The 13936-nt window shown below is 41.1% G+C and overlaps 1 long non-coding RNA gene across 1 annotated transcript; it reads left to right on the plus strand.

The window, feature by feature from the left end:
• Positions 1-8443: 8443 nt before the first annotated feature.
• On the plus strand, positions 8444-13684 carry LOC120401292. The gene is made up of 4 exons (XR_005596371.1): positions 8444-8572; positions 9353-9623; positions 12068-12259; positions 13578-13684. It is a non-coding gene; the product is annotated as an uncharacterized LOC120401292 (long non-coding RNA).
• Positions 13685-13936: the final 252 nt, after the last annotated feature.

Consider the following 13936-nt stretch of genomic DNA (forward strand, 5'->3'; position numbering starts at 1 on the left):
TCTAAGAAATATTTACAAATGGTGTGTGCACATGTCACGTGTTGTGTGAACAAATACTGCATGAAATATGTGAGTATTTTTAGGTGCACCAATGTCTGGAAATGAGGCCTTTATTAGATACGTATGGATATGATAATAAAAATGGATATGTGAAGATCAATATCCCTGTGAAGAACTGATTGCTCCAAGCACTCAAATGTTTGTGATATGAAGATCTTTGCTTGGATTTTTATGCTTTTTATTACACTACAGTTAGCCTATATTTTCAAAATGACTTGCATAGTGTCTCAGATTCAAAGGGCATCACTTAGCACAAACTGCGCGTGGTGCTAATGAAAGCAAATAGTACATGAGAGCAATTATGCTTTTACTGTCCCCAGTGTGCATTTGATGTTGGGAAGTTCTGAAAGTCTGAATATGCTAATTACTCTTTCCTTTGCTCTGTGGTAGATGCTGTTTAACTATAGAATTGGCTCAGGGATCTGCATGTTTTTGTGATGTGCTAGTTGCCATCTGCTTTGGAGATATTCCCATGCACTTTTGTTGATGCAACAGTTATAGTGTTTTCAAATGTTGATACTATGAAAATGTAATGTGATTGGACTTGGACAGGTGCCTTAAACAGACCACCCATCATATTTATTTTGCTGCCAATCAGGTCAGACAAACTCATGGGTAGAATGTTGAAGTACTTTGAACGTTCCAGATAGTGAATAATTTACATTTCATTTCAAAAGATCTTCTTAACCTCCTACAAAATTCTTGCTTAGCTAACTAGAAGTCAACATTATGGTCCTGCTTTTCAAAGTTTCTGATTGTTGACTTAGATTTTAATTTTACTCACAGATCTGTTTTTTTTTTTTAATCGGCTTACCTGGGAAGGTTTATTTTGTTAGTAGGGGCCAGGAGAGATGAAGTTTGTTGAAGTTTAAAACAGCACAGGATATGAGCAAAGGGAGCGCAAGCAGCTATACTGGGTTCCATTTATAAAATGTCTGGATGTAGCATATAAGGTACATGAACAATATTGTATACACATTGCAAAGAAGGTCTAGTGAGGACTTCTTTGTTCCTGAAACCCTTGCATAAGCTTCTGTTGCAAATCCATGTTTGGAAACTGCTAATTTTATGTTTAATGGACATGTTTTATCCTTGTGAACCCAGGAGAGATATAGAAATCAGGATTCAAACTACTAATGGGACAAATTACTACATTATTAGCATGTCGAATTTTTCTTGTTTTACATTAATACTAAAGATAGTCAAAAACTGAGACCTCAAATATAAATCCTTTCAACTGTCAGGGACCAACAGTAATAGATTCAAATATATGGATATAAACCCATTCCCCACAGTTAAAGTAGATCAAAATACAAATGACCTCATCAACATAGGTGGTCAACATGATGGGTCTTGAAGACACATAGAATCACTCAGCTGTAATGCTATTTCAAAATAAGGAGGCTTATTATGGTAATAGATGCCAGAGTTATCAAAATTCGGTAGAGAAAATGGGATCTGGGGAGGTGCAAAAAGTGGACAAAGTAGAGTAACCGGGTCTGATTCTCTGCTCACACTAGGTACAAATCAAAAGTAATTCCATTTAAAACAATGAAGTTACATGGATAGAAAACTGGTGTAAATGAGAAGAGAATCCACCTGCACTCAAAGACAAAGTTATATGGAGCCTTGTAGGTGGGGACATGGAGCTTAATTTTGGTGTAGTTTAAGGAAATAAGATCCTGTTTTCATGCAAATATTCCTAGTAATATAAGAGATGTAGAATTGTCTCCAATGTTTTTCATGAGGCATCAATTAATTTTTAATCATTTATAATCATAAGCTGCAAGGAAATTTGGATTTGAAAGTGATTGGAGATGTGGTAATGAGAGAGGAGAGAAACTGAAGGTGTGGCTGGTCATTTCTGAAAGAAAGATACTGTTAACAATTATTAAGAGGATGGCCTAATGGCAGAGTGATTAGCCAGAGTCCAAACCAATGGGCTCACATTTTTGCTGAAATGTTCAAATTACATGAACACACTATTTTTCCAGATGGGTGACAGAGGAACATAATCATCCCTGTCTTTAAAAATGATTATAGGAATTTCTGAGAAAATTATCCCTCAATTAGCTTGATAAATCTATTCAGACAAGCTACACAATCTGTCTTTACTAGCACAGAGGAAGAGATGAAAAATGTGTTTGTTTTGTTAAGAGAAGAAAGAGAGGTTCTTTCTGGGTGGAGTTTTTTCACATCAGCTTATTTATTAAGTAGAGATGAGCTGCAAGCTGTTTAATTTGAACCAAAGTTCAAGTGGTTCTGATAATAAATTTCTATTGTGGACCATCTCTAAAATGGGCAAAACTAGGATTTAGTCTTGAAAAACCAGGGTTGGTTCAGTTCCAGTTTTCCTTTTATCAGGCGTTCCCCAATGGTCAACTGTTTTATATTAGCAAAAACAATGAGGAGTCCTTGTGGCACCTTAGAGACTAACAAATTTATTTGGGCATAAGCTTTCATGGGCTAGAACCCACTTCCTCTGATGATGTGGGTTTTAGCCCCCAAAAACTTATGCCCAAGTAAATTTGTTAGTCTCTAAGGTGCCACAAGGACTCCTCGTTGTTTTTGCTGATACAGACTAACATGGCTGCCACTCTGAAACCTGTTTTATATTAAAGGCTCCAGTTTGGTCTGTGAAATCAGAACTTAGGAAACCACATCATTTAGATATGCAGATGCCAATTTCAGTATCAAGGACTGGACTCCTCAGATTAAGCATATCTTGGCATCAGAATTGGATTATATGCTTTTGAGATATAGAAAAAGAAATAAGGGTTCTTTTTCAAAAAGAGACCTGAGGTCCAAGCATAATGTTGTGCATGCATTGGCATATTACATGTTTGTGTATAGTTGCCATGATTGGTCTAGGCTAATTTGGTATAAATGGTTAGTCAGAATCTTAACTAGCAATTTGTGTATACAAATATTGAATTTGCATACTCAGTCATGGTAATTGTATTTAGCAGTGTAGATGCACAGTTGCTCCCACATTTTTGTGAAGAGAAGTGAGGTCTCAGGTTTTGAGAATTTGCCCTTCACTGACATATTATGTACTTCTGTGTGGTTAATGTCCATTTCCCTCTCTTTGTTTAAAAAGAGCCTTAGAATCTTTGAGACGAAGTGCAGTAAAAGGAGTTTGGAAATACATAAATTAAAACAGAAATCATGGTAATTGGAGAGAGAAGAAATTTAAGATGCCAAAAAATAGGTGCTATATTGAAGGGAAAAAGACAGATCCTTCTGTAGCCCTTACCCACATGAGTAGCCCCAGTTGAAATCAATGGGACTATTCTCTTAAGGGTTGCAGTAGAATGACTCTCTGAGTTGTTAGATACTCCCTATTGTCTTGTCCCTGAATTGAACAATAATTTCTTATAGTGCAGGAAGCCAAATAAAGAATGGCTCATGGGGGAGGGATTTTGCTACCCGTGGCAATATGGAGGATGTGCTATTCGTTTGTGTAAATCACAGTTATTGGAAAGGAAAAAAGGAAAATATGGAGTTTCATAGAAGTGAAAAAGTAGAATAAGTTTAAGATAACTTTGCATGGAGATGACATTGCCTCTCTCTTGTTCCAGGGTATGGGATATGACCTTAGCTCCATTAACTGCCCACAGAAACTTCAGCATTGAAAAGGAACTCACATTTTTATGAACAGAATGGATCATGGAGTTTCTCTAATACATATTTAAAAATAAATGTAGGGTTTCAATTAATTCTGGTCAGTGCATTTACATTGTATCCTCCCCAGATGTACCTGAGGCAACGTCCACACAAGGAAATTAGGTCGCTATAACTATGTCGCTCACGGGTGTAAAAAATCCACACCCCTGAGTGATGCAGTTATAATACTGACCTAAACCCCAGTGTGGACAGCGCTGTCAACAGGAGGACTTCTCCCATCAACACAGCTACCACCTCTCGGGGAGGTACAGTACATACAGTGATGGAAGAAGCCTGCCCATCCGTGTTGGTCATGTCTACACTGAAGCACTACAGAGGCACAGCTATGCCGCTGCAGCCTTTTAAGTGTAGACCTGGCCTGAGTGATATGTAGTTGGAGTCTTAAAGGCACCCCATTAACAGGAAGATCCTTTGTCTCAGAGTCCAAGACTTAGAAATGCAGAGTAGATTTCTATTTAATAAAAATGACACATTTCATCCATTTGTATAGAGCTTTGAGGGGGTGAAATTCATCCCTGGGCAGAGGTCTAGGACAAAGCCTAAATCCCACTTAAACCGTATTTTGAAGTCTTAAAGTGACTTAAGTGATTCATGAGCCTTGTGCACAGTGATGAAATTCACTTTTAATTCTGAACTGCAGTTTAAGAAGGCCTCCAAGAATGACAGTCCAGGCAACGTGCCCTATAAGATCAGATGGGAGGCTTTTTTGTATGCTGGAGAGTTCTAGAATTAGAGTCTAAAAGGTCTATAGGCCTGGTCCTGTGAGTGCTAATTGTCTTCTTCTCCTACCAATTCACAGGACTGGCACTTATATACCATACTAAACCATTCAAAATTGTCACACTTCATTAAGAGAGAAGCAAGAAAGCTGAGTGAAAGTTCCTCCGATTTTAGGGCCAAATTCTTCGACTCTTATTTATATCAAGCAGCAGTTGTTATTCATGCCAGTATGTGCTACTTTATTTTGTGGAAGAGTTGCAGATTCAGGTCCTAATTCAGTAGCATTTTTAGGAAGCATAAAGGAACATCCATAACTTCTGTAAGTGAGATTTTTTTTTTGTCACAGCATAGGAAGAAACATTTATCAAGGCTTTTAATTTTAAAGCAGAACCAGTCAGCACAATGAACAATGTTGTATCCTGATATTTTAGCTGGACAGGAAACCTGCACTTTGCTCATGCCCAGGGGCGGCTCTAGGCACCAGCAAAACAAGCTGGTGCCTAGGGCGGCAAAATCTAGGGGGCGGCAAAAGGCTGGGGCCCCAGCTCATCCTGCCGCTGCGAGCCGAGGAGCGGCCCGTCCCCTGCTGCCGGGGGGGGCGGCAGGCTGGGCCGGCGGACCTGCCGCAGTCATGCCTGCGGGAGGTCCACCGGAGCCCCGGGACTACCGGACCTCCCGCAGGCATGACTGCGGAGGGGGCGCTCGTCCCGCGGCTCGGCTGGACCTCCCGCAGGCATAACTGCGGCAGCTCAAGCGGAGCCGCCGGACCCGCGAACCGTCCGCAGCCGCGGGAGGTCCAGCCGAGCCACGCGGGACCAGCGGTCCCTCTGCAGTCATGCCCGCGGGAGGTCCGCGGCTCCGGGGCGCCTCCCGCGCATGACTGCTTGGGGCGGCCAAAAAGGTAGAGCCGCCCCTGCTCATGCCACCCATGTGTCAGAACATTCGATAATAGTAAAGAAGGAGCTGTTTTACCAAGCTGTTTCTGACACATAAAAGCAATAAGATGACTTCAAATTATTTCTCCTTTAAAAATTCTTAAGTGATGATTTTTCTCAGTACAATAATAGAGTTGTTATATTTATTTCCTAAGGGCATCCAGGTGTTTTCACTGGAATAATGCAATTTTGCTACATTTCTTTCCTCCCATCTCAAATCCACTGAACTAGTCATTTTCTGTGCTAACATGATTCAACACTAGAGAGCAATTGGTAATGGGATACAGCTTGTAGGTGACTGCCTTCAAACCAGCCGATGGTAGTAGTGATTAATACTCTTCACCATCTTGTGGCTGTTTAACTATAAGAAATTGGTGGCTTCAGTCCAATTTCAATGGACAAACGATTATGTTGCAAAAAACGCACAGTCACAATGTCAATAATTAGTACCCTCAGCAAAGAGGCAAAAGACTGGCTAGAGAGCAGAGATGGGTCCTTCTCATGCCTAGAGGCAGGCTCTCAAGAACAACACCGAGCCTTGTTATCAGGGTAGCAAAGAAGTTTGCATTGATACCTGTTGTATGTATCAACAGAGTGGGACTAGAGCAGGGGTAGGCAACCTATGGCACGTGTGCTGAAGGCGGCACGTGAGCTGATTTTCAGTGGCACTCACACTGCCTGGGTCCTGGCCACCGGTCCGGGGGGGCTCTGTATTTTAAGCGTCTTAAACATTTAAAAAACCTTCCATACAACAATAGTTTAGTTATATATTATAGACTTATAGAACAAGACCTTCTAAAAATGTTCAAATGTATTATTGGCACGCAAAACCTTAAATTAGAGTGAATAAATGAAGACTCGGCACACCACTTCTGAAAGGTTGCCGACCCCTGGATTAGATTCTCCAGTGCTGTCAATTCAGCAATGTTCATGCACATTAAATTTACTGGAAACAAAAATGCTGAAGTATGAACATCATGCCTTAGGGCAAATCTGATTGAGAAGGAGGAGGCTAGTGGTGCTGTTGTGGGGAAACGGAATGACAAATGTCGTGTTAAGTAATAGCAGTAATCATATTCCACTGCCATTTACTTTTTGAGCATGGCTTTTAGATAATTGTCTAACACTGTTTTAAAGGACTGGTGTAGAGACACAGTTGGATCAAAAGATTACTCCAACCAGAAAAGGCTTTTTTCTCCACATGCCTTCTCCACCTTAAATTTTTGGAATTAAAAATATAGAACTAGATCCTCAGCTGGTGTAAACTGGTATAGTGCCACCGAAGTCAATGAAATTACACTGACTTACACCAACTGGGGACAGGTCCAGGAAGCAGAGCTGAGCAACTAAGTTCAGGGACAGATCCGAACTGCTCCAAAATTTGGGGTTTAGATTTGGGTTCAGGCTTAACTACAGGTCGAATGTCCGCTCTGTGTTGCTTTATGCGGCGGAAACATGGAGGACCAACAAGAAGATAGAAAGTCGGCTTCGGGGTTTTGAAGGAAGGTGTCTTAGGCGAATTCTTAACATACACTGGCCGCAGCGTATCACCAATGTTGAAGTGAGACGATTAACGGGCATTAACAACATAGTGGATGAAGCCAAACAACGAAGATGGAGATGGTTGGGGCATGTGTTGAGAATGGGTGCTGATAGACACCCTCATATTGCCCTACGATGGACACCACAAGGAAGAAGGAGGAGAGGTAGACCATTGGGGACGTGGCGAAGGACCATTGAAGAGGAAATGAAAGGCATGGGAATGAAGTGGGATGAAATTTGCTGCCTCGCTCAAGAACGAAATGAATGGAGGAAAATGGTTGACGCCTTATGCTCCATTGGGAGTGAATAAGAGGAAGACTTAACTTTAAATAGAACTAAATGGTTCTATAGACAGAAGAAGGTTCTGCTAATTAAAAGCTAACGTTAATAATAATGGACCTACTCCTGGAAGGTGATAAGCACTCTTCGCTTCCATTGGTCAAGTCTAATATTTCTAATAATAAGGCCTTTATCGTAATGGTTAAAAAAGGAAATTGGGCTCATTCTTGTAGTCCTTGTAAACAAACCCTTACAGATAATTCCATTGTAAGCATCTAGCACTCATTTGGCTCTATTCAAACAAATAAATATTAAGTAATAAAACAAATAATAATAGTTAATTTCATTGTCTGTTTATAGTAATCTTTGTAGTCCATGTTCAGCCTGCATGTTCAAGTAGCCTCCTTTTGCCCCCATTACATTTATCTCACTTCCATCTTCTAGTTTTTTTATGTTTCTTGACCTTCTCCATAAAACTGCTTAAATTATTCATGCAAATGTGCTTTTATGGCCTAATTTGGCAACTTATCCTATGTGTTGACTGCTTGTAGAGAAAAAAGTTGTTACTGGATTCTCTGTTTATTCTTACGTTTATAATTGTTGGCCTATGTTTCATGGTTGTTGAGCCTCATAGCTTAGAGGAAGGTTTATCTTGTGCTTTATTATCAGCTTCTTTGTTATTTTGAAGCTGTCTATTCAGTCATCTTAAAATTTTCTCATCTCCATTGAAAATAAGATTAATATATATTCTGAAAACATGGATTTTTAGGCCCAGATTTTCAAAGGTGAGCACAATGGATCCCCCAAAGAATATAGGTCTTCCATATGTGCATATACTTCGTGCTCCCCCATTGTGTTTTCTCTACACTACTGCATCCATTTGTATGTTGCTTGTCTTCTTGGTGTCTGAGCTCTTTAAGACAGCGCTGTTGAGATGAGTTCCTGTCTGCATCCTGTAAAACTTGCCCATACCGGTATTGCCCTGGCCTCTTCTTTTGTCATTCAGTGTTGAACGCATTCTAAAACAATATGCATTTCCTCACCTTTTGGGGGCGAAGCCAGACTTTAAGGCACCTGCTCCCCTACTTGGTGTAAACTTTGCTTGTGCCAATCAGAAACGAACACAAAGAGGTTTTGGGCCCCGTCCCCTATGACACTTCTATGATGTCATAGTTGGTACTTTAGGCCTGCCTGCCATGTGCAGGCAGAGAGAGGAGAAAGAAAAACGAATCCTGTGTATCCTGTGTACACCCGTAACCGAGCCTGATCACCTCGAAGCCTCTGTCTCAGCTCACGTGTATCAAACAGAGTTTCTACGTTTGCCGGTCGTTATGCGTTGGTTTGTATTTGTAAGTATCGGTTATTACTAAATGCTGCATCTTTGTTTATAAATATTGTAAGTAGATATTTTAGTCATTGTGTGTTTTAAGTTTCATTAACTCTATTAGCTAATCATACGCTGCTCCCTTACCCCTTGTAATTATCCCCAATAAAACTTTAAATTGATTAACTTTAGTTGTGTGTGTGTGTCTGCAGTTTGCATCGTGACCCATATTCTCCTTGCATCCCTTACCAATATAGTCTATTGCCACGTGCAGCCTGGTAAATAATAGGCCTGCATATTCTTTCGCCCCTGCGTGTACGTGGCAATCCACAAGCGCCTGGATCTTATAATATGTTCAGAAAGAGTCTAGTGTATTGTGCACACTATCACAAACCAAATAAAGTGTTGTTAATAATATTACAATTAACAAATCCATTTCTTGGTCAGTAGATGACAATACTTCAACGTAGTGATATAACATATTCTATATTTCTTTTGTAATTCTCTTTTCCATTTATTGGCATAATGCATAAGGTAAGCGAACCTGCTAGGAAGCTGATGTCACCATCAGTGGGCTACCTTGGGATTCCACTACTGTAATGGGAATCCCCAAGTGGTATAGAGCTGTCAAAATGGCTTAATACCACCCCCACTCTCAGCCCGCATCATGGGGCCACATGGGGCATGTGGCCGGAGAACAGCTGCACATGCATCCGACGAAGTGGGTATTCACCCACGAAAGCTTATGCTCCAATACATCTGTTAGTCTATAAGGTGCCACAGGACTCTTTGTTGCTTTTTACAGATCCAGACTAACACGGCTACCCCTCTGACAGCTGCACCTCAGTGATTCCTGGCTGCCAGTCCCTTCAGGGTCATTGAAACCAATTACAATTTACATCAACTTTGAGGCTGCTCTAAGTTGCACCAGACTTGAGAGACTGGAGTTGAGAAAGATTGGAAAGGTGGCATATAGCCACTTCTGTCTCTCCTCTGCCATTTGGGCAGCTGAGGATCTGTCCCATTGACAGTTTTGTGATATACTTCAATGCATGTAGGATCAGGCTCCAGATCAGGTATTGTAATATAACACTTGTTTTCTCCTTCCATCTCTGTACTATTATTAGTACAGTACCATTTCCATTGCCCCTGCTTCTCATTTTTTTGTGTTTTTAGGATACCGCTATTATTTTTTCCTTGTTCTGTAATGTGAATATAGCTAAAGAGTCCATTGTTGTCAGTTGAAGTATTTATGCAATTTAGCATTCAGTAATTCCATTTGCTCCTTTAATTTGATCCTTTAACTTACTTCTGCTTATTTTTACACAAAGTTCTTCCAAATCCTTCACACCAGATTTGTTTATATATTTTTAGAAAGCTTTCAGCTTACTGCTTGTAAAACTCTTTGCATCTCATTCCTTACTAACCACAATGGCCTATGTTGCACTTTTCCCTGTTTAGATTTAACTGGGAAGAATTTCAGCTGCACTCTCTCCAACAGTTGCTTAAACATTTCCCACTTTTTTTCTAGTTGCTTTCCCACAGCTAGTAGAAATCCAATCAGAAGTACTTTCCACTTTCTTTCGAAGTCAGCTACTTTGTTTCTGCTATTCCTTCCAGTAATATTCTGTACTCACTCTTGAAATTATTCAGCCATTTAATGTATTTTCAAGGCAGGATTTTTTTAAAAAATATTTAGCTTTCCCCCCCGTCTTTCTTCTTCTTGGCTTGAGATTCTCTTTATATCCTTCCATGGAAAAACACCCCTTTCCCTCCTTTTTATTTTAACCAGGGCTCTGAGATTTTCCCAATGTAACAAGATCACCAGTGGGATGGGTAGACATCTGAAATTAGACATATATTCTGTCTGAGGGGAATTCCCAGACTCCGTGGGCATTTTTGGTCTGAGCTCTGGACATGGACAAAACCCTCCACTTATTTTTAATGGGGAGGTGGGGGGAGCCATTTTTAGGCCTTGAAAAGAGTGCGTAGCAGGAAAAAATACATACCACTTACTGAATATTTTCATTCTTAATCTGGTTGGTTCAGGCCCTATGCTTTTATTTCTAAATAGAAGTCACAGAGCACTTTATCTTTGCCACTGGGTGCAGAGAGCTAACCAGTGGATATGCTATTTTGAAAATTGGTTAGCCCTTTACTTACCCTGTTGTTAATCTAAAAAATGTTGGGAATCTCTAAATTGTGGAGGTTTAGATAAGTCTCCTAAAGTAGTAAGAACTCTTGGAATTTTATATCTTCAAAGCACTCAAGAAGCATTAGCTAATCACATATGAAAGGTAAATACACTGGGACTAAAACTTCACTGCAAGTTTTCTGTTGGTGCAAATCTATTGATTTCACTGGCATAAAACTGAGAACACAGTGAGAAATCAGGTCCTGTAAGTAAGTATTGTTTATTTATGCACAGATTCCAAGGGCAGAAGGAACCATTGTGATCATCTAGTCTGACTTCCATACAACATCCCCAGAATAATTCCTACAGCATATCTGTCAGAAAACATCCAATCTTGATTTAAAATTGTCAGTGATGGAGAATCCACCATGAGCCTTGGCAAATTGTTCCAATGGTTAATTACTCTCATTGTTAAAAAATGTAAGACTTATTTCCAGTCGGAATTTGTCTAGCTTCAGCTTCCACCCATTGTATTATACCTTTCTCTGTTAGGTTGAAGAGCACATTATTAAATATTTGTTCCCCATGTAGGTGCCTACAGACTGTAATCAAGTCACCCCTTTACCTTCTCTTTGTTAAGATAAATAGATTGAGATCCCTGAGTCTTTCACTACAAGGCAGGTTTGTTAATCCTTTAATAATGCCCATGGGTCTTCTCTGAACCCTTTCCAATTTATCAACATCCCTCTTGAACTGTGTTCACCAGAACTGCAGACAGTATTCCAGCAGCAGTCAAACCAGTGCCAAATAAAAGGTAAGGTAACTCCTCTGCTCCTATTCACGATTCCCTTCTTTACGCATCCCAGGAAAACATTAGCCTTTTTGGCCACAGCATTTCAATGGGAGCTGATTATCGTCCCTCCTACTCCAAATCTTTTTCAGCATTGTTGCTTCTCAGCATAGAGTCCCCCAGCCTGTAAGTATGGCCACCATCCTTTGTGCCTACATATATACATTTATATTTAGCCATATTAAAACACATTATTTCCTTGCATCCAGCTTACTAAGTGATTTGGATCACTCTGTATCAGTGACCTCTCCTCTTCATTATATACCTCTCCCCCAACTTTTGAGTCATCTGCAAACTTTATCAGTGATTATTTTATGTTTCCTTCCAAGTCATGGATAAAATTTTTAAATAGGCTAGGGCCATGAAACGATCTCTGTGGGACCTCACTGGACGCACACCCACTTGATGATGACTCCACATTTACGATTACATTTTGAGACCCATCTGTTAGACAGCTGTTAATCCATTTAACATGCACCATGTTGATTTTATATTATTCTAATTTTTAATGCAACTGTCATTATACTCACTTACAGAAGGAGAAACTGGAACAGAGGGGTGAAGTTACTTGACTCAAGATTTTCTGATTCCTAACACTGACCATTCCCCTAGGCCATGTCACCTCTCTAAGGACATGGTCTTGGAACATGCTGAGCACCCTTAACATCAAAAGTACAGACCAGATCTGCAACTGGTTTAAACTGGCACAACTCCAGTGAAGTCAAAATGTAAGTAATGGAACTATGACACTTCATACCAGAGGTGAAGCTGATCTCCGGTCACTATCCCAACCTCATTTGAAGTTTATTTATTTTCTGTCTTTCTTCTTGTCGAAAGGTCCACCGTGTGTCAGGGGGTGTCGGGTTGTGGGGGAATTAAAGTAAAACTTGGGCAGCCTAAGTGATCTAGACTCCCAAGTCACCACAGCTCTGAGGGCAGCACTGACTAATGGTCGGGGTCCATGCAGCAGCCTTTTGTTGTTGGGCAGAAAGTCCTGAGTCAATAGGATTACCCTTCTAGATAGGGAAGTGTGGCCCAGCAGCCAGAGTCAACAGGACTACCCCTGGTGACAGGACAATGTGGCCCAGTGTCCAGAATCAATAGGACTGTCATTCTGGGCAGTGCAGTGCAGCCTAGTGGCCAAAGGGGATAGGCCACTCCCCAGGGGTGGGCAGCAGCCAGGGTAGGGGGACACGGGCCCTCCTACTCCACAGGGTCCCAGCCCAGGGCCCTGTCTGTGGTGGGGTTATCTGCCACCAACTCAGCAAGAATCTTTCTGAAATACACTGAGTCAAACCCCGGTTCTACATCTAGATGAATGTTTAGTTCCCCATGGCTACTTCCTACCCATCCTTCCACAGCCAGCAGTCTCGGGGGTTCTGCGGTCTCTCCTCCATCTGTGGTGTCAGTTGGCTGGGAGTCAGTTGGCACCACAGCCCATCTGGCCTCTGCATCCTGGAGTGCCGGCAGTCTCTTTGCAGGAGTCTGCAATGCACCTCTGCTCCCTTCGGCAGTCAGCCCAGACTGAGCTGAGCTGCTCCTTTTTATATCCTGGTTCCAGCTGGAGTATGCCCAGCAGGGACAGGGGGTGTGGCCTCCTTGGCCCACAGAGTGAGCTTAACCCTTGCTGAACCAGTGCGTGGTAGGTACATCCTGTCACACTTCTGCTCCCACGCAGTGCCCCAGCCCAATGGCATTTCTTCACAGCTACCTTACCTGAAACCGGCCTCCAGTGAGCCTTTTGTCCATCCCTCAATGATTTATCTCAAACTAATTCTAAAATGTTGGCAGAATAAGTAGGCGGGTGCAAGGGCAGCACATATGCAGCTGTAGAATACGTATGCTCTAGAACTGATCTTTCTATTAAAAATGAAAAGAAGATGCTAGGGCACAATAAAAAAATAATAAACCCCACTCCCAACAAACAAAATATTTTGGTGTACAAATTCAATTAGAAGAGAGGAGTGACAGTAATCCATTAACTGTTATAAATCCAGATCTCTGCATAGAAACAACTGAGTTATATTATGTTTTGGTTTTTGGTAGGTGTATATCAAATGGCAAAATACTGTAATGAAATGGTGTGGGGGAGAGGTATGTATATGTGCACATGTACCACTGCTCTCTATTGGACAGAATCAGAACTGCGCAACTGTGAGTCATAAGTCCTATATTGCTAACAGTAAAAGCTATAGCTGGGTAGGGGGCCTGTTTTGGAGCGGGAGGAATTTCAAAGGGGTCATAGCGTGAAACATAGTAATAACTGTGAAATCCCAGGTGGCCACAGATGTCTTACAATATTACTGGTAGGTGTTTAAACCCCCCAATGATTGGCTTCACTGTCTTGTATTCGTTTTTTTATTTTTCGCTAGTTGAGAAGTAACACAGCAAAGCAATCTGTTGTT

This window comes from Mauremys reevesii, linkage group 3 (genome assembly GCF_016161935.1).
Source record: "Mauremys reevesii isolate NIE-2019 linkage group 3, ASM1616193v1, whole genome shotgun sequence".
In the NCBI taxonomy this organism is placed as follows: Eukaryota; Metazoa; Chordata; order Testudines; family Geoemydidae; genus Mauremys; species Mauremys reevesii.